Source organism: Podarcis vaucheri, assembly GCF_965113315.1.
Source record: "Podarcis vaucheri genome assembly, chromosome: 7".
In the NCBI taxonomy this organism is placed as follows: domain Eukaryota; kingdom Metazoa; phylum Chordata; class Lepidosauria; order Squamata; family Lacertidae; genus Podarcis; species Podarcis vaucheri.
Window position 1 is genome coordinate 2,674,010 of NC_138765.1, and position 21,484 is coordinate 2,695,493.

Consider the following 21,484-nt stretch of genomic DNA (forward strand, 5'->3'; position numbering starts at 1 on the left):
TGATGTTGGGAAAGATGGAGGGCACAAGGAGAAGGGGACGACAGAGGACAAGATGGTTGGACAGTGTTCTCGAAGCTACCAGCATGAGTCTGACCAAACTGCGGGAGGCAGTGGAAGACAGGAGGGCCTGGTGTGCTCTGGTCCAGGGGGTCACGAAGAGTCGGACACGACTAAACAACAACAACAACCTGGTCTGATTTGGGAACTCTGCCATTTTGACTTGATAGACCAGCATGCCATGCTAAAGTTCATTCACACCAGTGGGTGTGACGTGGCACAACCACGAATGCTGGATTATTTCTGGAAGCAATTAAGACGTACATTAGGGCTCAGCTTCCAGCGGATTCTCAGAAGTGGCTTTCCCATTGCGTGAAAGCTCAAATAAAATGCAGAAATCAGTAGGGAAATGCAATAAGCCGCTGTGCCAAATGTAGCCTTAAAGGTCATAGGAGAGCAGAACGGTAAATGTGGAAGGCACCCGGCCGCTGCGATGCGGGTATGCGAATAATCCCTAACAGTTGGCCATCCAGAGAGACATTTGGAAATCTAAAAAAGATTCATGTGGGTACCACGTAACACCCGTTTAATACTCAGAAGCCAAACTGGTGATGCTCAAAATTTCCCAAACAGCACGTGAAACACACACGCTCCAAAAAAGATGCAGTCAAAAAAACAAAAACAAAGAGGCAGCCCCCTTGGCAAACATTGGCAACCCTTAAGCCCCCAAAAGCAAAGAGACTCTTTGTTGTTGCTGCCAGCTTGGAATGAATGTTCCTGCCGCAGCTACACCTCTTCCCCCATCGCTTTGTTAAAAAAACACACACAAAGCGTCTATTTTTAATGTGCATTAATTTTGCAGGCAGAGTCGAGCAGCAGAAGGTGGGAGCCCGGGAAAGTCCTTCGGGGGGAGGGCGAGGGGGTGGGTGGGCGGCTGTTTCTCAGCTCCCAAAGAGCAAACAGCTGCACTTTTCAAGCGCGATAATTATACAGCTTCTTCGGAGGTTGCTGATGAAGAATCATATCGCCCGACGGAGGAGGTGGGGGCTGGAGTTATGGCAGGTTCCGTCCACCCTCCCCAGGGATATTCGCAAGGCGCGTGACAAAATGGCAGAGCCCGAGGAACGGAGAGAATCGCAGAATTGTAGAGTTGGAAAGGGAGTCACAAAGCGCAATCTAGTCCCACCCCGTGTGATGCAGAAATCGCAGCTAAATTGGTGTGGGGACATGGACCCTTGAAGCAAGGTGAACACACACCCACACACAATCCCCAGGTAAAACTGCTGCAAAGCCCAGCAAGGGTTTAGAATTCAGCCTTTCTCAACCTGTGGGTCCCCAGATGTTGTTGAACTACAACTCCCATCACCCCTAGCTAGCAAGGCCAGAGCTCAGGGATGATGGGAGTTGTAGTCCAACAACATCTGGGGACCCACAGGTTGAGAAAGGTTGGTTTTGATTATCACAACCCCCCTCCACGCTGCCTCTAGGTCTCCTTGTGGGCATGGCTGCGTTTTCCAATTCTTTTTCTTATTGCAAAAGGTCCGATCTTATTTTTTTTTGCGGGGGGAAGGGGTTCGTTGTGCAAGAATCTCCCCATCAACTCTTAGCTGTGCAGCCTGGATTTCCCAGTGTGCCACTTTGTTGTTGTTGTTTAGTCATTTAGTTGTGTCCGACTCTTTGTGACCCCCTGGACCAGAGCACGCCAGGCCCTCCTGTCCTCCACTGCCTCCCACAGTTTGGTCAAACTCATGCTGGTAGCTTCCAGAACACTGTCCCACCATCTCGTCCTCTGTCGTCCCCTTCTCCTTGTGCCCTCCATCTTTCCCAACATCACAATCTTTTCCAGGGAGTCTTCTCTTCTCAGGAGGTGGCCAAAGTCTTGGAGCCTCAGCTTCACAATCTGCTGCTACATCTCTCAAAAAATAGCAAGGGACCGTCAGCAGCTTGACCCTGAGACTGACTTTGCAGGATGGATCTGCAGAGGATGCCTGCTTTTTGGGGTGGCTGTGTTTTTAAAATGTCCAAGACGGAAAGCAGGGAGGGTTGTCTCTCCTTTGGATCAGAGAGAGAGAGAGGAGCCTTTCAGTTTCGCTGCCACCCTGTGTCGGGCTCTGTCTCCAAATGTGCCAGCTGCCTGCGTCTCTCCCTGACACCCACTCTGTTTTCCAACAGCAGCGATATAAGTTGCATAACAAGGACCATGCTTTCTCCGCCTGGGCCTTCTGCCTCCGCTGCCAGCATCCCCTGGCGCAGAGTTTTCTCCAGAGGAGAGTGGATCGCACCTGCAGCTAAAAGCCTGAGTGTTACGTGTTCACACCTGGCCATATCCCCCACCCCAAGCACAGAAGCAGCGTCCAAACGCCCGTCGTGAGATGCCAAAAATGATCACATTAACAGATAACACTCTTAACAGATTGAGGTTGAATCCTGACAAGACAGAAGTGCTGTTTTTGGGGGACAGGGGTAGGGCGGGTGTGGGGGACTCCCTGGTCCTGAATGGGGTAACTGTGCCCCTGAAGGACCAGGTGTGCAGCCTGCGAGTCATTTTGGACTCACAGCTGTCCTCCCTGCCCGCAGACTGTTTCGCCAGAGTGGTGCATGCTCTAGTTATCTCCTGCTTGGACTACTGCCATGCGCTCTACGTGGGGCGACCTTTGAAGGTGACCCGGAAACTGCAATTAATCCAGAATTAGACTGGTGACCGGGAGCGGCCGCCGAGACCACATAACACCAGTCTTGAAAGACCTACATTGGCTCCCAGTACGTTTCTGAGCACAATTCAAAGTGTTGGTGCTGACCTTGAAAGCCTTAAACGGCCTCGGTCCAGTATCCCTGAAGGAGCATCTCCACCCCCATCGTTCTGCCCGGACGCTGAGGTCCAGCTCCGAGGGCCTTCTGGCGGTTCCCTCACTGCAAGAAGCCAAGTTACAGGGAACCAGGCAGAGGGCCTTCTCAGTGGTGGCACCTGCCCTGTGGAACACCCTCCTATCAGATGTCAAGGAAATAAACAACTATCTGACTTTTAGAAGACATCTGAAGGCAGCCCTGTTTAGGGAAGCTTTTAATGTTTGATGCATTACTGTATTTTAATATTTTGTTGGAAGCCGCCCAGATGGGCGGGGTATTATTATTATTATTATTATTATTATTATTATTATTATGCCAAGGTGTGTTTCACATTGATTGATTTCGGGATAGCATTTCTATCCCACTTTTTCCTCCAAGGGGCTCGTGGCAGCATATACGTGGTTCTGCCCCCTCCTCATTTAATCCACACAACAGCCCTGGGAGGGAGGCCAGGGTGAGAGGCAGAGATTGGCGCAGAATGTCACCCTGCGAACTTCATGACCGGGTGGCGATTCGAACCCTGGTCTCTGAGGGTTCTGGACATACGGTGGTGTCGGGTCAAATTCAGAAGTTTAGGGTCTCTCTTTTTTTTTTTTTGCAAGTAAATTTTTATTCAGAATTTGTAAAAGAAAAAAGAAAAAAGGACAAACAAATACAAAAATAAACATTTTAACATAAATTATTCATCCTATTTTCATGCTATACAAAAAGTAAGCGTACAATCATACAAAAAAATAATATAAACATTAGGCTCTACTTAGCCTTTGACTTCCCTTCACCCTTTTGGTAAGTATCAAATAAATCCCGGGTTGCATAATTAGTTTATTAAAGTTTATAATTATTAGCTGATAAAGTTTTTCTAATACCGCCAGTTCCTCCTATATATCCGTTCCAATATATTTCCAAAATTTACTCCAATTTTTTTGAAATTTCTGGTCGTCTTGGTCTCGTATTCTGCCTGTTAATCTATCTAGCTCAGCATAGTTAATCATTTTGACCTGCCAGTCACTTACGTTAGGTATAGTTTCTGTTTTCCAGTTTTGTGCCAGCATAATTCTTGCGGCCGTGGTGGGTCTCTTTGTGGTAGTTGCAACCCCATCCGCTCACAACCAGGCCCCCTTCTAAGATTATACAACCATTTTATAGTGATAATAATTGAAGAGGCATGGTAACGATCAATGCAGATCTCCATGTGTTGTCTTTCAGCTGGTTCTACTATTTTCTGTGCACACAGCAGCAGGACAAAATGACCCAGAGTGCTCCAATATCTTCTTAAGTTGCATTTTCCTCAAAGTTCCATTATATGTAACAGAACTTGCAGACCTTTTTCTTCAAGCCGAAGCAGCATAGTTTTTTCAGTGTTCCTCATTGCTTAGCCTCAGGGCCAGGGCCGGATTAAGGTTTGATGCGGCCCTCAGCTCCTGAAGGTAATGGAGCCCTTTCTATGTCCAGCTGTCCTTTCTCAACAACAAATGGTTGCTGTTTTTTGTATTGAATAAATGCTATATGGTAATTTATGGACCTCATAAATTATGGACCTCTAAAGCCATTTGCACATCACAAAATAGGATCCTACACAACACGAAACACTCTTGCTATATGTAGGTTTGATTTTATTTGTTTTTTATCTTATATTTTGGAAATGTGCATCCGGTTTTTTTCCCTTTAAATTTTTTGGAGGCCCCCAAGAGATTGGGGCCCTATGCTAGAGCTTGTTTAACTTAAATGTAAATCTGGCACTGATCATAACATATATACCATAACCCCTATATAGGCAAATAAACTCATTCTTTGCAATGTCATCCACGGCACCCTCAATATTTCACCCTCCTTTTGCAAAACTGGTGCTATTCAGACTTTGGGGGAAATGGGAACAAGTCGGTTTATGCAAGTTTTGAGATTTTAATAGCAGCTGGCAGCCCCAGAGATACGGCGGAAACTTGGAAACCTAAATTATAATTGGCTTGCGATGCACCAAATCGTACATTTTATAAGCCACCGAGTTGCAAGCAGACCTGTCCATTGACTCCTGTGGAGCAAACCTCCAGCCCGCTGGGCAAAGGCTTCACTTTCTAGCTCTGAAAAGCCTTAACCATTGTATCTCGTTAGCTCATCTTGAAAGGCTAAAAACTCGTTAGGAAAAAGGATCTAGGTGAGTCTTTGGGAGGTACTGAATGGAAGACAATCTGGGTCAAGGCTCCCTTGAAGTCCACATCTGCACGGATCTGGGAGAACAACCGAAAAGTCGCACATCCTTGGTAAATGCACCTGGTAACATTAAATAATTTGCTGTTATTCAAACCCAGGTGGTTTAACCCTCAGGGGCCCTCCACCCGGTTAAAAGTGTTCCATGAAGCTGGCTTTATTACAAAACTTTATTGCAAAAATCAACGTTTGGGGCTGATAAAAAACTCACGCAGCAAATGAGGACAACAAAGGGCTTTATTTTGCAAGCCAGCAAAACAGGCACAGAGGAATAGACTCCAAAGTCTGCGCCCAACAGATTGCACCCCTTAATACACATTTCTGTTATCTCCTAAGGCAATGCCTATGCATAGTATATACACCAAGTATCCAATGTGGTGACAGTAATAATAATGCAACAAAACACCACCACTACAAACTGGCTTATAAGTATAAAACCAAATTTACTAGAATAATAACTAGAATAGAGATAGACTTGTAACCATTCAAGCAACAAACGTACTAAGGTGCCATGTGCAAAACAAAGCCTGGCGATACAGTGGTACCTCGGGTTACATACGCTTCAGGTTACAGACTCAGCTAACCCAGAAATAGTATCTCGGGTTAAGAACGTTGCTTCAGGATGAGAACAGAAATCGTGCTTCGGTGGCGCGGCGGCAGCAGGAGGCCCCATTAGCTAAAGTTGTGCTTCAGGTTAAGAACAGACCTCCGGAATGAATTAAGTACTTAACCTGAGGTACGACTGTACTGTAAACATGGATTAGATAAATGTACAACTGTATCTTAACAAGTTACATGTGCAATAAATGTTATACAGACTGGATAAATGAGCCGTTCAACAAGTAGCGTAACTCCTATCACAGAACGGCAACCCCTGCCACCACAACGGCAAGGGTAGCACACTGGAGAATATGAAAAAGTTTTTCAAAGCTAAAATAAAAAAATTCCTTCCAGTAGCACCTTAAAGACCAACTAAGTTAGTTCTTGGTATGAGCTTTCGTGTGCATGCACACTTCTTCAGATACACTGAAACAGAAGTTGCCAGATCCTTCTATATAGTGAGAAGGAAGGTGGGGAGGGGTATTACTCAGAAGGGTGGTGGGAATGGGAGATTGGCAGATAGCTGAGATGAGCCTGTTGACGACTCTTAACGACTGCAATAGGTCTTACAGGAAAAGGCAAGGGGTGAGAAGGTGAAGAATGGCTTAGTCATGTATAATGAGATAAGAATCCAATGTCTTTGTTCAGATCAGGTCTCTCCATGGTTTTAAGTTTGGTAATGAGTTGCAATTCAGCAGCTTCTCTTTCCAGTCTATTTCTGAAATTCCTTTGTAGTAAAACAGCTACTTTGAGATCTTTTCAAAGCTGTTTTTCAAAGATTGAACTGGATGTTCTTCAATAGGTCTTGCGTTATTCTCACCAGGGTGGTGGCTTTGATTTGCCTTCCTGTGATTGATCTACGCATACAGCTTTGTGTTTCCAACTCAAGACCTACCGAAGAACATCTCGTCCAGTTCAATCTTTGAATGGGGTTGCCGTTCTGTGATTGGACTTAGGCTTTTTGGAGGATGCCGAATTTGGTCCTCTTTGGGGCCTTGCTTTCGCAAGCTTTGGGACTTGACCTTGACGGATGAACTACCGTATTTTTCGCTCTATAACACGCACCAGACCATAACACGCACATAGTTTTTAGAGGAGGAAAATAAGAAAAAAAATATTCTAAACGAAATAGTGGATATATGATTTTTGTGGTTCATGCTGTGGCCACAGACATGTGATCTGACAGTGAGTTTGGAGTAACCCAATGCAAAAATCCTGAGGATCCATGTGGATCCATGCTTTGTAACCACGGAGGAGAGAAGGAAGGGGAACCATGGATCCTCTGCTCACGACTGCAGCAGATCCCCCCACCACCACCCGCAGGTATTCGCTCCATAACACGCACAGACATTTCCCCTTACTTTCTAGGAAGAAAAAAGTGAGTGTTATGGTGCAAAAAATACGGTAATAACTCATAACGGCAAGAAAAGGACAAGCAAGGAACTCAACACTTTTTGACTTGGTATAATTTTATTGCCTAGGCAACATCAGGCCAACGCGGCTACAGACCACCGGCAAGGCACAGAGACCTTTGGAACGAAACCTTTGTTTGATGAGAGGAACAATGTTATTTTATTTTATTTTTAATGAAAATTAACCCGGTACCTCACCAAGAGGGGAGACGGGGCTGTTTGTTTGCATGGAAGCAGTATTTCTGAAGACTGAGCTGAATGGATTCCCTCAGAAGGTGGTGGACTGTCTGCCATTGAATGTTTTAAAACAGATGGCTGGCCACCTGTCATGCATGGAGATACCTGCATATCAGGCATGTCCAACAGGAAGATCATGATCTACCGGTAGATCCCTGAAGGTCTGTGGTAGATCACTGTGGTGGCTCCCCCCAAAGAAGGTAAAAAACTTTGGCTCCCCTAAAAAAAACCTCAACATCTTTGCCCTGCACCCCTAATATGACCCGAACCCCCCAAAAGGGGGTAGATCACTGCCAGTTTTTTTCTCTGTGAGTAGATCGCAGTCTCTTGGAAGTTGGCCAAACCCCTGGACTAGATGACTGCAGGAATCTTTTATGTCTCCACAAGTCTTTGATGCTGTGATTCTCCTTCTGTCTGAAAAATAAATAAAAACAGATGGTAGAAAATGTATGTTAAAAACAGGTAGTAGCTTAAAAAAAGGATTCAACTTGAATCCTAGACAGACGTCAACTTTTAGAAGGGTTGTTGAAAGAGGAGCGTCTTCGGCAGGTGCCAGAAAAAGGACAAGAGAGGCATCGGATGGAGCCCCAAAACATCTGGACGGCATCAGGTTGGCTCCCTGCATTTCAGTGATTTGACTGATTTGTTGTGGCGGAAGCTGCAGCGGATTAGATCTGACTCCCAACAGGTGCACAATTTGTTGTCCTCATCTAGGCAAGACAAATCCTTTGTCATGCGCCTGACAAATCAGTCCGTGGCCTCTGCTTCGAGAAATTGGTGAGTCTTTAAGCTGTCACAAGGTGTGCTTTTTTCATCTGCGGTGGCAGCAACTGTCAACACAGCGACGCCTCCGGAATTTGATCTAAGCGGGTTGTTTGTCAAACAGATCTCAGGTTGAATTTGTCAAACAGAGCTCAGGTCGGCTATACGGCGGTGTTTCCCGTATGGAGACGCACCAATATTTTTGCTTTTTCCTAATGAGGCGAACAGCGCTTGAAGGATGGAGGGATATATCTGGGAAACAGTATGAGGGAAGGAGTTATTTGTACAGCGGCGTCAATTAAATTCCAGGAACGCTCCCAGGCCATCGCTCTTTCTGGATGGGATTGTATACCTGCAAATTCAGGCAATGCAGTTGAAATTCATTTGGCACTCCTGTGTCACAATCACACTACACTCCTGCCCCCCAAACCAGGCTTTTGTGATAAGGAGAGGGACAGGGAAGTGCACTGAAAAATGTATAACACTTAAAAATTTAAGTGCATCCTTCCTAGCAACCTAGATATGGCTTCCAGGACCTCACAGCTATATTTCCCCGAGTCACCAGTGGAAATGGGCACCACGACCATCAACTCCTCCCCAGCAATATTTATCATGGTGTCTAAGCAACAGGCATTAGCCACAACCTGTGTTGGCAGGCATCCATCTGTCCTGGGAGGCAATGGAAGGGGTGTGCCTTGGGGGGTGAAGTCAGTAACAACAACAACAACAACAACAACAGCAATTTATTATTTATATCCCGCCCATCTGGCTGGGTTTCCCAGCCACTCGGCTCCCAACAGAATATTCAAAACACAATACAGTGGACGCTCGGGTTGTGAACGTGATCCGTGCGGGATGCACGTTTGCAACCCGCTTCTGCGCATGTGTGGGTTGCAATTCGGCGCTTCTGCACATGTGCAAAGCGTGATTTAGCACTTCTGTGCATGTGCAACTGCCCAAACCCAGAAGTAATCTGTTCTGGTACTTCTGGGTTTCGACAGTCCACAACCCGAAAATATGCAAGCTGAAGTGGCTGTAACCCGGGGTATGACTGTATAGGATTAAACATTAAAAGCTTCCCTAAACAGGGCTGCCTTCAGATGTCTTCTAAACGTCAGGTAATTGTTTATTTCCTTGACATCTGATGGGAGGGCATTCCACAGGACGGGCGCCACTACCGAGAAGGCCCTCTGCCTGGTTCTCTGTAGCTTTGCTTCTCGCAATGAGGGAACCGCCAGAAGGCCCTCGGAGCTGGACCTCAGTGTCCGGGCAGAACGATGGGGGTGGAAACGCTCCTTCAGGTATACTTGGTAAAACATGCTCTGACTTCCCTACAAACAAATCATGATGCATTCGCAATAAACAAGCTGTGTGGAAGAGACTCAGAACCCCCACAACTGTTGTAAACAGAAATATATAAAGATGGGAGATACAAGCCTAAATCTCTCAACACTGTCGCCTAGTGTGACCCTAGAACACAACACGGTGAAATTGTCCAGGCTCCTGACAAGGAGCAGGCATCTTTTAATTTTGCGGCTGCTGTCACCATCTCCAGTGATCATGGAGCCCAAGAAAGTCAAATCTCTCACTGCCTCCATTTCTTCCCCTTCTGTTTGCCAGGAGGTGATGGGCCCAGTGGCCATGATCTTCGTTTTTTTGATGTTGAGCTTCAGACCATATTTTGCGCTCTCCTCTTTCACCCTCATTAAAAGGTTCTTTAATTCCTCCTCACTTTCTGCCATCAAGGTTGTGTCATCTGCATATCTGAGGCTGTTGATATTTCTTCTGGCAATCTTAATTCCGGCAAGGGATTCAAACCCTTTTAACAAACTATAGCTCCCAGAATTCTTTGGGGGAAGCCATGACTGTTTAAAATGATGTCATAGTGCTTTAAATGTATGGTGTGGATGGCATTTTTTAGGTACCCAATCACGTACATACGCTTCAGGTTACATACGCTTCAGGTTACATACTCTGTTAACCCAGAAATAGTACCTCTGGTTAAGAACTTTGCTTCAGGATGAGTACAGAAATTTGTGCAGTGGCGGCGCAGCGGCAGCGGGAGGCTGGTGCTTCAGGTTAAGAACAGTTTCAGGTTAAGAATGGACCTCTGGAACAAATTAAGTACTTAACCCGAGGTACCACTGTATTTGGTGGGGGGAAGGAGAAACACAGACACAATGAAAGAGCCTTTACATGGGCCAATGAATCATTAAATAATATTTTTATAGCTAGGTTTTGACAATGAGAGTTTTCCTTTCAGTCCAAGCCAGACCTAAGATCAAAAATTGACCCATGGAGAGAGGGGAGAGATCCCTAGAGGGTGTGTCTTGCCAAATCTGGCTGGTCTTACTTCCTCGAGTTAGCTATATATCTGACGTTACCTTTTTACCATGCGTGGCTTTCCTCTGCCTTGCAGACACAGTGTGGTCTGGATTGTGCAAAAGGAAACAATTTCAGAAGCGGGAAGGGAAGGCAGGTATACGAGTAGCCTGACAGACAAGAAGGTTAACATGAACGGCCTTTTGATCTCTCCCAGCGCCCACAACTCTTAAGAGCAGGGGTCAGCAACCTTTTTCAGCCGTGGGCCGGTCCACCACCCCTCAGACCATGTGGGGGGCTGGACTATGTTTTGGGAAAAAATAATGAACAAATTCCTATGCTCCACAAATAACCCAGAGATGCGTTTTAAGTAAAAGGGCACATTCTACACATGTAAAAACACGCTGATTCCCGGACCGTCCGGGGGCCGGATTGAGAAGGCGATTGGGCTGCATCCGGCCCCCGTGCCTTAGGCTGCCTACCGCTGCTTAAGAGGTTCCAAGTCTGTTTCTGAGATCTCCCTCGGATGAGCATTTGGGTACACAGCGAGGCCTTTGATTGCCCCCCCTTCTTCCCAAGGCATGACCCAAAGCCCTAAGATTTTCAATCTCCATTTTGCCCCCAGTTGCCCAGGTTACTAAGACATCCAAGTTGCCGGGTTACCAAGACGCTCCAGTTGCCCAGGTGACAAAGAGAGGTCCAAGTTGCCTGGGTTACCATGCCAGGTTATCAAAGATGCCCAGGATGTCATAGAATCCTAGAATCCTAGAGTTGGAAGAGACCACAAGGGCCACCGAGTCCAACCCCCTGCCAAGCAGGAAACACCATCAGAGCACTCCTGACATATGGTTGTCAAGCCTCTGCTGAAAGACCTCCAAAGTAGGAGACTCCACCACACTCCTTGGCAGCAAATTCCACTGTCAAACAGCTCTTACTGTCAGGAAGTTCTTCCTAATGTTTAGGTGGAATCATCTTTCTTTCTTGTAGTTTGGATCCATTGCTCCGTGTCCGCTTCTCTGGAGCAGCAGAAAACAACCTTTCTCCCTCCTCTAGGTGACATCCTTTTATATATTTGAACATGACTATCATATCACCCCTTAACCTCCTCTTCTCCAGGCTAAACATGCCCAGCTCCCTTAGCCGTTCCTCATAACGCATCGTTTCCAGGCCTTTGACCATTTTGGTTGCCCTCCTCTGGACACGTTCCAGTTTGTCAGTGTCCTTCTTGAACTGTGGTGCCCAGAACTGGACACAGTACTCCAGGTGAGGTCTGACCAGAGCAGAATACAGTGGCACTATTACTTCCCTTGATCTAGATGCTATACTCCTATTGATGCAGCCCAGAATTGCATTGGCTTTTTTAGCTGCCGCGTCACACTGTTGGCTCATGTCAAGTTTGTGGTCAACCAAGACTCCTAGATCCTTTTCACATGTACTGCTCTCAAGCCAGGTGTCCCCCATCTTGTATTTGTGCCTCTCATTTTTTTTGCCCAAGTGCAATACTTTACATTTCTCCCTGTTAAAATTCATCTTGTTTGTTTTGGCCCAGTTCTCTAATCTGTCAAGGTCGTTTTGAAGTGTGATCCTGTCCTCTGGGGTGTTAGCCACCCCTCCCAGTTTGGTGTCATCTGCAAATGTCACCCAGCCTTGACTGAGGCGGCCAGGCTGCCAGGATGCTCCCACTGCCCACCACGCGGCGGTGCCAGCCTTGCCCTGCGTTGACTAACCCTGCACTCCGCTCAGGGTTGCCTAGATGCCCAGCCTGGAGCCAAACTCCCCTGGGAATGGAAGTTCATTCTGGCAGACGCAGAGTTGTGCCAAGTTGCTCTCTCCATCCTCCCCTGGCTCACGTCAGGTTGCCCCTGGCAACAGCATCCCCTGCGGGGAAGGAGAGGCGGGCGGGTACCAGCCCAAGGCTTTCCCGGCCCCGCCCTGTCCCTTTCCCCAGCCCGGCAGCCAACCAGAGGCCTCCCCCGGCTGCCTTTCAAGGCTCCCCGCCCAATGGGGTGGCTCCAGAGGCGGGGCAGTGGGGAGGGGGGTCCGCAGCCCCAGGCGGAGAGGGCGGGGCTCCATCCTCTCCATCCTGAGCGCTGGGCTTGTTGCTGATGAGGGAGGACTGGGAGGCAGGAGTCTGGGACAGGAGGAGAAACAGGTAAAAAAAGATTTGGGGGCGGGAGGGGGGAGCTGTTGCGCTCTGGGGGGGGGGCGCTGGGAAGCTCAAGAAAGTGAGTCTTCATTAAAAGAAGAATTTTTGAAAAAAATTACTGTTTGATCTGAGAGCGAAAATGAGCAGGTGAACTTCAAAGGCGGCGCATCCTTCCTTAGGAATTGTGGTCTTGCAACAGCGCTGGCCTTTTGGCCATTTTCGTCCCAGCCTTTAACAAACTTCAGTCTTTGATTTCGATTCGTTTTGCTGCCTGCATCCCGAAGCCGTTTCTGCGATGCGTCAGGGAGTTGCCAAAAATCTCCTCCTCCGAACCACCAACCTGTTGTTTATTTCCTTCTGTCGGCAACTGCGAGCGAACGGGCAAAGTTCTTGATGGTTATAAAAGAGGCGGATTGCGCGTCGTGCGCCTTGGGGAGGGGAGAGGGGCGCCTGGGATCTGAAACTGAATAGAGGGGGAGTCTAGAGGGAGATTCGGGGGCTGAATGGATGGTGGGTTGCGAGGAGGAGAGGTGTGTTTGTGTCAGATGCGGGGATCTGGAGCAAGTCTCTAGAGGTTTCCCTGGGATTAATTCTGGATCCGAGTGATCGGGGAACAGGTGCTTCTGAGGGTCCAAGCTGAGGCTGAAATTAGAATGGAGCAGAATCATAGAGCTGAAAGGGACCACCAAGGGCCATCTAGCCCAACCCCCTGAAATGCAGTGAGTGGTGCGGATGGTTTTGAAATGGCCGCAGGAAAGGGGAATTGTGAAGTTGCCTGAGTTAATCGGCTGTTTATAAATGTTCGTCTATTCATTTTTCTGAGGAAACCCGAAGGTGCATACGTGGTTTTCTCCCCCTCCCCATTTAATCTTCACAACAACCTTGTGAAGTAGGCTAGGCCAAGAGATGGCCTAAGATCACCCAAGTGAGCTTTGTGCCTGAGATTTGAACCCAAGCCTCTGATACTCTAACCAAGGCATAGGCAAACTCGGCCCTCCAGATGTTTTGGGCTACAATTCCCACCATCCCTGACCACTGGTCCTGCTAGCTAGGGATCATGGGAGTTGTAGTCCCAAAACATCTGGAGGGCCGGGTTTGCCTTTGCCTGCTCTAACCAATGCACCACACTGTCTCTCTCTCTGCAACCCAAGTTAGGACTGCTGGGTTCTCTTGCAAGCTCCAGCCGTTTGAAGTGTACAGACTCACCCTTTTCCTTGCTCCAGAGTGTCGCCTGAGGGAGGGATACGTACTGCTGCATCCTAATAATATATCACAGCAGTATATAAAGGCCCAGCAACTGTGGGCTGATTCTGAGCTATAAGTTTCCATCTTTCCCCTCTCTCATCTAGTCACAGGAGAGGCAGGTCACTCCCAGACAAACTGTGGAGCGTTCATCTCGATTTTCTTACTCCAATTTTACAGGGAGGTTAAGGGGCACAATCTGCTTGTCGCGCGTTTGTTTTGATTTGTTTGCAAGTAGCTTACACAACATGGTGTCAATCTGCTAGAACGATAGATCTGAAGCGTTGGAAGGGGCACCAAGGTTCATCTAGTCCAACCCCCTGATTTGCAGGAATGACCGCTAAGGAATCCCTGACCAACCTCCAAGAGAGAGTCTGTTCCACGGCTGAACAGCTCTTACTGTCAAAAAGTCCTTCCTAATATTTAGTCAGAATCTCCTCCCATCTGGAGCAGCATAATGAAGCTTGCTCCGTCTCCCATGTGCCAGATCTTCAGGTGTTTGAAGATGGCTGTCACGTCACCTCCAGGCTGGATATGCAACTCCCTCAACTGTTCCTCATCAGGCTTGATCATCTTCCTCACCCTCCTCTGCCCACCTTCCAGCTTGTCGATATCCTTCCTAAATTGTGGTGCCCAGAGCAGGACACAGGACTCCAGGTGTGGTCTGACCAGGACAGAATAGAGCAAGGCTATTACTTCCCTTGGTCTGGGCACCATGTCTCTGTTGAAGTATTGCCATTCCACACTTTCCAGAGCATTTTCACCATCACTTTCCTTCCTGCAAAATGTTTGAGTTTTGTTTTGTTTTGTAAATGAGCTTGTTCAAAGAGCATCAGTTCCGCCTTAATTGTGCAACTTGAATTTGCTGGTATTTGATTGAATCCCACTTGGAAAATAGTGACAGTCTGTTGTTGTTTAGTTGTTTAGTCGTTTCCACCTCTTCGTGACCCCCTGGACCAGAGCATGCCAGGCCCTCCTGTCTTCCACTGCCTCCCGCAGTTTGGTCAAACTCATGCTGGTAGCTTCGAGAACACTGTCCCACCATCTCGTCCTCTGTCGTCCCCTTCTCCTTGTGCCCTCCATCTTTCCCAACATCAGGGTCTTTTCCAGGGAGTCTTCTCTTCTCGGGAGGTGGCCACAGTCTTGGAGCCTCAGCTTCAGGATCTGGCCTTCCAGTGAGCACTCAGGGCTGATTTCCTCAATAATGGAGAGGTTTGATCTTCTTGCAGTCCATGGGACTCTCAAGAGTCTCCTCCAGCACCAGAATTCAAAAGCATCCATTCTTTGGCGATCAGCCTTCTTGATGGTCCAGCTCTCACTTCCATACATCACTACGGGGAAAACCAGAGCTTTAACTATACGGACCTTTGTTGGCAAGGTGATGTCTCTACTTTTTAAGATGCTGTCTAGGTTTGTCATTGCTTTTCTCCCAAGAAGCAGGTGTCTTTTAATTTCGTGGCTGCTGTCATCATCCACAGAAGTCCCCATATGTTTTCCCTTCCACCTAAAGATTCCCAGAATACCCAGAGATTTTGAAATGCAGACCTGTAAACCCTTTTCTCCTGCTTGGTCCTGTTTACAAGCTCTGATTTTACACGGCTTGCAGCTGACCTCTTGCAAAGTGCATCTGGAGATAGATGGAGGGAGCTCTCGGAGCACCAGTGTTTCTTGAGCACATCACCTCTTGCAAGGGCATTGTGTTTACCGTCACTGCCGCAAGAAACATTTCAGAAAACTCACGAAGGAATTGAGACCGGCACAAAGCTGTTTTGCAGCGCTGAGATTGTGAAGCTCGATAGCAAGTGGGAGGGTGGCCAGCCTGGTCTTTTTTTGGAAGGGTTCGTTGGCTGTGTGAAAAATGTAAAGGTGGCAAATCTGTGTTTTTCATTTGAGAGGCAGCAATAGAGTTGGAGGCTGGTGTCGAAGCTCTGCAAAACAGGTGCGTGTGGAGGGCTGAGTGCCCCCCTTCTCCTTGGTTTTTAAAGAATCGGGGAGTTGATTCTGTATGTGACCATGATCTGACTAGTGTGGGGTAATGTGGCGCTGTGGTCTAAACCAGTGTTCCCCAACCTTGGGCCTCCAGCTGTTTTTGGACTACAACTCCCACCATCCCTCGCTAGCAAGACCAGTGGTCAAGGATGATGAGAATTGTAGTCCAAAAACAGCTGGAGGCCCAAGGTTGGGGAACACTGGTCTAAACCACTGAGCCTCTAGGGCTTGCCGATCAGAAGGTTGGTGGTTTGAATCCCCGCGACGGGGTGAGCTCCCGTTGCTCAGTCCATGCTCCTGCCAACCTAGCAGTTTGAAAGCATGTCAAAGTGCAAGTAGATAAATAGGTAGCGCTCCGGCGGGAAGGTAAACATGTTTCCGTGTGCTGCTCTGGTTCGCCAGAAGCAGCTTAGTCCTGCTGGCCACATGACCTGGAAGCTGTACGCCGGCTCCCTCGGCCAGTAAAGCGAGATAAGCGCCGCAACCCCAGAGTCGGCCACGACTGGACCTAATTGTCAGGGGTCCCTTTACCTTTAGGCTCCTGTGATGTAAGTCATGGGCCCCGCCTGCTGGCCTGCTCCCTCAAATATCACTGGTTTGCTCCTTTCTATATATAGGGTGCCTACATTCTGCATAGACTGGTTGTACGGCAACATGTGCAAATGGCTTGGGATACCTCTGTCCCAGCTCCTGCCAACCTAGCAGTTCGAAAGCACACCAGTGCAAGTAGATAAATAGGTACCACTGCAGCGGGAACGTAAACAGCGTTACCATGTGCTGCTCTGGTTTCCGTCACAGTGTCCCGTTGCTCTAGAAGCGGTTTAGTCCTGCTGGACACATGACCCGGAAAACTGTTTGCGGACAAACGCCGGCTCCCTTGGCCTGAGAGCGAGATGAGCGCCGCAACTCCACAGTCGCCTTTGACTGGACTTAACTGTCCAGGGGTCCTTTACCTTTTTTACCTTTGATGGTTGGAGTGTTGGACTAGGAGACCAGGGTTCAAATCCCCACTCAGCTATGAAGCTCACTGGGCGATCTTGGGTGACTCGCTGTCTCTCAGCCTAAACTACCTCGCAGGACTGTTGTGAGGCTAGAAATGGGAATAGCGAGAATCACGGTGCCCCGCTGAGCTTGTAGAGGAAAAGTGAGCTATCAGCATTGTAATGAATGAGAAGCAATTGCCATTGTTAGGATTAATAATAATAATAGTAATAATTTATTATTTATACCCGCCTATCTGCCTGGGTTTCCCCAGCTACTCTGGGTGGCTTCCAACAAAATATTAAAATACAATAGTCTTTCAGATATTAAAAGCTTCCCTAAACAGGGCTGCAGTCAGATGTCTTCTAAAAGTCTGGTAGTTGTTTATTTCCTTGACATCTGGTGGGAGGGTGTTCCACATGGCGGGTGCCACCACCGAGAAGGCCCTCTGCCTGCTTCCCTGTAACTTGGCTTCTTACAGTGAGGGAACCACCAGAAGGCCCTTGGAGCTGGACCTCAGTGTCCAGGCAGAATGATGGGGGTGGAGACGCTCCTTCAGGTATATTGGAAGGAATTCCCTTCTGGGATGGCAGTAATTAGCCGAATATATTTTGCTCTTTTAAGCATGTGGTAGCTTGCGGTCCACAAATTCTACCCGGGAATCCCCTTCGCTGTGACATATTGCAAGGAATTGGAGAGGGGGGAAATATCTGGGCTCCCCACATACCGATTCACTGGCACCCCTAAATGTTTTGGAGGGACCTCATCCTTTAGAAATCGTGGTGTAAACCTTGCAGGCTCACTTTCCTTGTCTCAGTCACCTCTTAGAGTTCTGTTATTGTTATTTTTTTCCTGGGCTGTGGCTGCAATGGAAGGCAAACGCAGAAGCCGCTCAGCCGACTGGAAGCTTGCAAAGCTGTGAGCAGACCCTCGCCGTGCTTAGAAAGGAAGCTGCCCTATTTATGCTGAGTCCATCTAGCGCAGGGTTGCCTACACTGACCGGCAGCAGCTCTCCAGGATTTTAGGCATGGTTCTCTTCGAGATGCTAGGAAAAACCTTGTGACCTTCTGCGTGCAAAACAGCTGCTCCTGCGCTGAGCTGTGGTCCTGGTTAAGAAATTTGGGGGAAGCAGGACAATTCCCCTTGTAGCTTGGCGGGATGATCTATGTAGGCCAATGGGAAAAGAATGCAGCTGGACCATACAGGTTCGAACCTGCAACCTTGGCATTATCAACACCACGTTCTAACCACGTTCTAACCCTCCTTCTGAGCTGCCCAAGACCCCTCCTGGATCAGCCAGCAGCCCATCTAGTTTAGGACCCACATACCTACGGGACCGCCTCTCCTGGTCTGCCCCGCGGAGGACCTTAAGGTCCACAAATGACAACATTTTGGAGGTCCCAGGTCACAAGGTGGTTAGATTGGTCTCAACTAGGGCCAGGGCCTTTTCAGTACTGGCCCCAACGTAGTGGAATGCACTGTCACAAGAGACTAGGGATTTGACACTTTTCCGCAGGGCCTGCAAGATGGAGCTGTTCTGCCTGGCCTTTGGTTTGGACTGACCCTTCTGTTTCCCTCCCCTTATGGTCTTGATCTATGGGCTACTTTTAAAATGAGGCTGCATTTTAAATTGCATTTTAAGCTGTATTTTAAATTGATTCCCCCCCTATTTTTACTGTAATTTTACTGGTGTTAGCCGCCCTGAGCCCGGCCCTGGCTGGGGAGGGTGGGGTATAAATAATAATAATAATAATAATAATAATAATAATAATAATAATAAAAAGCCTGTTCTTGATCTATGGGCTACTTTTAAAATGAGGCTGCATTTTAAATTGCATTTTAACCTGTATTTTAAATTGGATCCCCCCCCCCATTATGTTTTTACTGTAATTTTACTGGTGTTAGCCCGGCCCTGGCCGGGGAGGGCAGGGTATAAATTATTATTATTATTATTATTATTATTATTATTATTATTATTATTATTATTAATAAAAGCCTGTTCTTACCGTGACCAAATAGCCCTATGAGCCTAGGAACCTAGATAGACTGCCTTTGGATCTGGAGGTTCAGTTAGAACATAAGAAGACTCTGGCTGCTGGAACAGGTCAGTGGCTTGTCTAGTCCATCACCCTGTTCTCGCAGTGGCCAGTCAGATGCCCCGGCGGGAAAGTGGCAAGCAGGATTCGAACGCAAGAGCGGCACTCTCCCCCTCCTGCCGTTTCCAGCAACAGAGGCGCTGCACAGCCATTTGGTTAGCGGCCATGCGTAGCCTTGCCCTCCGCGAACAACAAAGCTTGTAATTGCCTGGATAAATCTTCCTTGGATCTCTTCACTTGCCTTTTAATTTCAGCTAGGAGCCATTAGGGAACGGATGCATTAAGTGGCTGCTTGCAAAGTCTCCCGCCAATTAGCGCTGGATAAAAGGGAGCCCTTTGTCACTGGCAGTGACAAGACTGCTCTGCTCGTTAAGGAAAGGGGCCTGCCTGGACGCCTGAACTGCGCAGGATTGAGGTGCCTAGGTACCTCGTAGAAAGGAGATTTGCGTTTGCACCGATGCACTGACGCTCTAGTTGGCAGCGGGTCTCGAACCCGTGTCCTTAGGGACGTTTGACGGGCACTTTGCCTGCGTGCAGCTGCCCATCCCTGTTCCAGAGGGAGATTGGCTGGACCACAAAAGAAACCACTTAGCAGCAGGGCCAGACCAGGTCATGTAGCAGAAGCAGAGAAAACAAGTCGCGGAAGGGCTGTGGGTCAGCGAGAGAGCATGCAGAAGGTCCAAGTGCAATCCTCGATAGCGTCTCTGGGAGAGGAGCCTCGTCCCAAACCCTGCTGGCGGCCAGTGCAGACAGTACTGAGCTGGGTGGACCCAATGATCTGACTAATAATAATAATAATAATGTATTATTTATACCCCGCCCATCTGGCTGGGTCTCCCCAGCCACTCCGGGCGACTTCCAACAAAACACTAAAATACAATAATCTATTAAACATTAAAAGCTTCCCTAAACAGGCTGCCTTTAGATGTCTTCTAAAAGTTTGGCAGTTATTTTTGTCTTTGACATCTGGTGGGAGGGCGTTCCACAGGGCGGGCGCCACCACCGAGAAGGCCCTCTGCCTGGTTCCCTGTAACTTGGCTTCTCGCAGGGAGGGAACCTCCAGAAGGCCTTCGGAGCTGGACCTCAGTGTCCGGGCAGAACGATGGGGGTGGAGATGCTCCTTCAGGTATACTGGGCCTTTGAGGTCGTTTAGGGCTTTCAAGGTCAGCACCAACACTTTGAATTGTGCCCGGAAACGTACTGGGAGCCAATGTAGGTCTTTCAGGACCGGTGTTACATGGTCTCGGCGGCCACTCCCAGTCACCAGTCTGGCTGCCGCATTCTGGATTAGTTGTAGTTTCCAGGTCACCTTCAAAGGCAGCCCCACGTAGAGCGCATTGCAGTAGTTCAAGCGGGAGATAACCAGAGCATGCACCACTCTGGTGAGACAGTCTGCGGGCAGGGAGGGTCTCATCCTGCGTACCAGATGGAGCTGGGAGACAGCTGCCCTGGACACAGAATGGACCTGCGCCTCCATGGACAGCTGTGAGTCCAGAATGACTTCCAGGCTGCACACCTGTTCCTTCAGGGGCTTGGTGCTGTTGTAAACAAAAATTGCCCTTTTCCCTTATGGGGTATCCAAGAGCCCATATAGAGTCCTTATGTAGGTTCCCTATTGGTCAGAGAAAATAACAGAGGCCAACCAGAGAATATTGAAAAGCAAGGCAGCTAGTAAGCTTGATCTTTATTGATCTGTTGCAACAGGGTGCTCCCCTTACCCGCAGGAGAGAGGAGGAACCCAGAAAAATGACTTATGAAATTGCCACCCGGTAGATCAAGACCACCCCCAGAAACATCATACATACATCACAGAAGGGGTGTAACCTAAGACCGCCCCCCCCAGATACATCATACCTACATCACAGAAAAGGCGGTCTACAGCAGAAATCTGAGTGCTTTGTTTACCTCCTGTCTGCCAGGTTACCTGTTTAATGCTCACTCGATTGGATTACCTGGGGAGCCTGGCTAGTCTTTTGTAAGGATAAATACTTAGTTCCTGGGCCAGGTCACAGGCTCACGCCCTATTCATATCTTAAATGTGCCCTTAAGACAGGATTTGTGAGGAAAGAGACAATGGGGAGGTTTCCCACTTTGACCTTGCAGAGAAAACATTTGGAATCAAAATGGTTCCAGGTCGGTCTTCCTGTGCTGATCTATGTACGTGCTTGGTTGGTATGCTTACGAACATTACCATATATCTAAGACCTCAAAATTCCTATCACAGTGCCAGTGAGTTTCCTGTACTGCTAAGCCAGGGATGGGTTTACAGTTTAAGATGTGTGCAGCCAAAAACAGAGGGCTCTGTCCGTACGTCATGCTGGACGGCAGAGGAGCAGGGCTGGTTGCGAGACCGGCATCCTGTTCCATAATTGCAGCAGCCCAGGGGACTCTGAGATGGAGGGGCATCTATAGTAATAACATTATTCCCACTTTCTGATGCCAGAAGATCTGAAAGGTTATATCGACGAGAGAGATGGGACAGAGGAGAAGGCTTGTAAACTGTCAGGCATTTGGCCTCCCCGCCTAATGGGTTGTGAAGGCTCCGGGCTCTAATGGGTTTGAGATCCTTCTTGCTCTCCATCCCCCACGACTGACCTGCTCTCCTCCTCCCTCCCCCAGTGTAAGAGGGACCAAAGAAAAGCTGAACG

At 48.2% G+C, this 21,484-nt stretch overlaps 1 protein-coding gene across 1 annotated transcript in view; it reads left to right on the forward strand.

The window, feature by feature from the left end:
* The first annotated feature begins 12,412 nt into the window (after window positions 1-12,412).
* LOC309536955 (synaptosomal-associated protein 25-like) overlaps window positions 12,413-21,484 on the forward strand; it is a 49,716-nt gene continuing 40,644 nt past the window's right edge. Inside the window, exon 1 of the mRNA XM_082231372.1 lies at window positions 12,413-12,534. The gene's annotated coding sequence lies outside the window, so the exon portion shown is untranslated. The remainder of the gene's footprint in view (window positions 12,535-21,484) is intronic.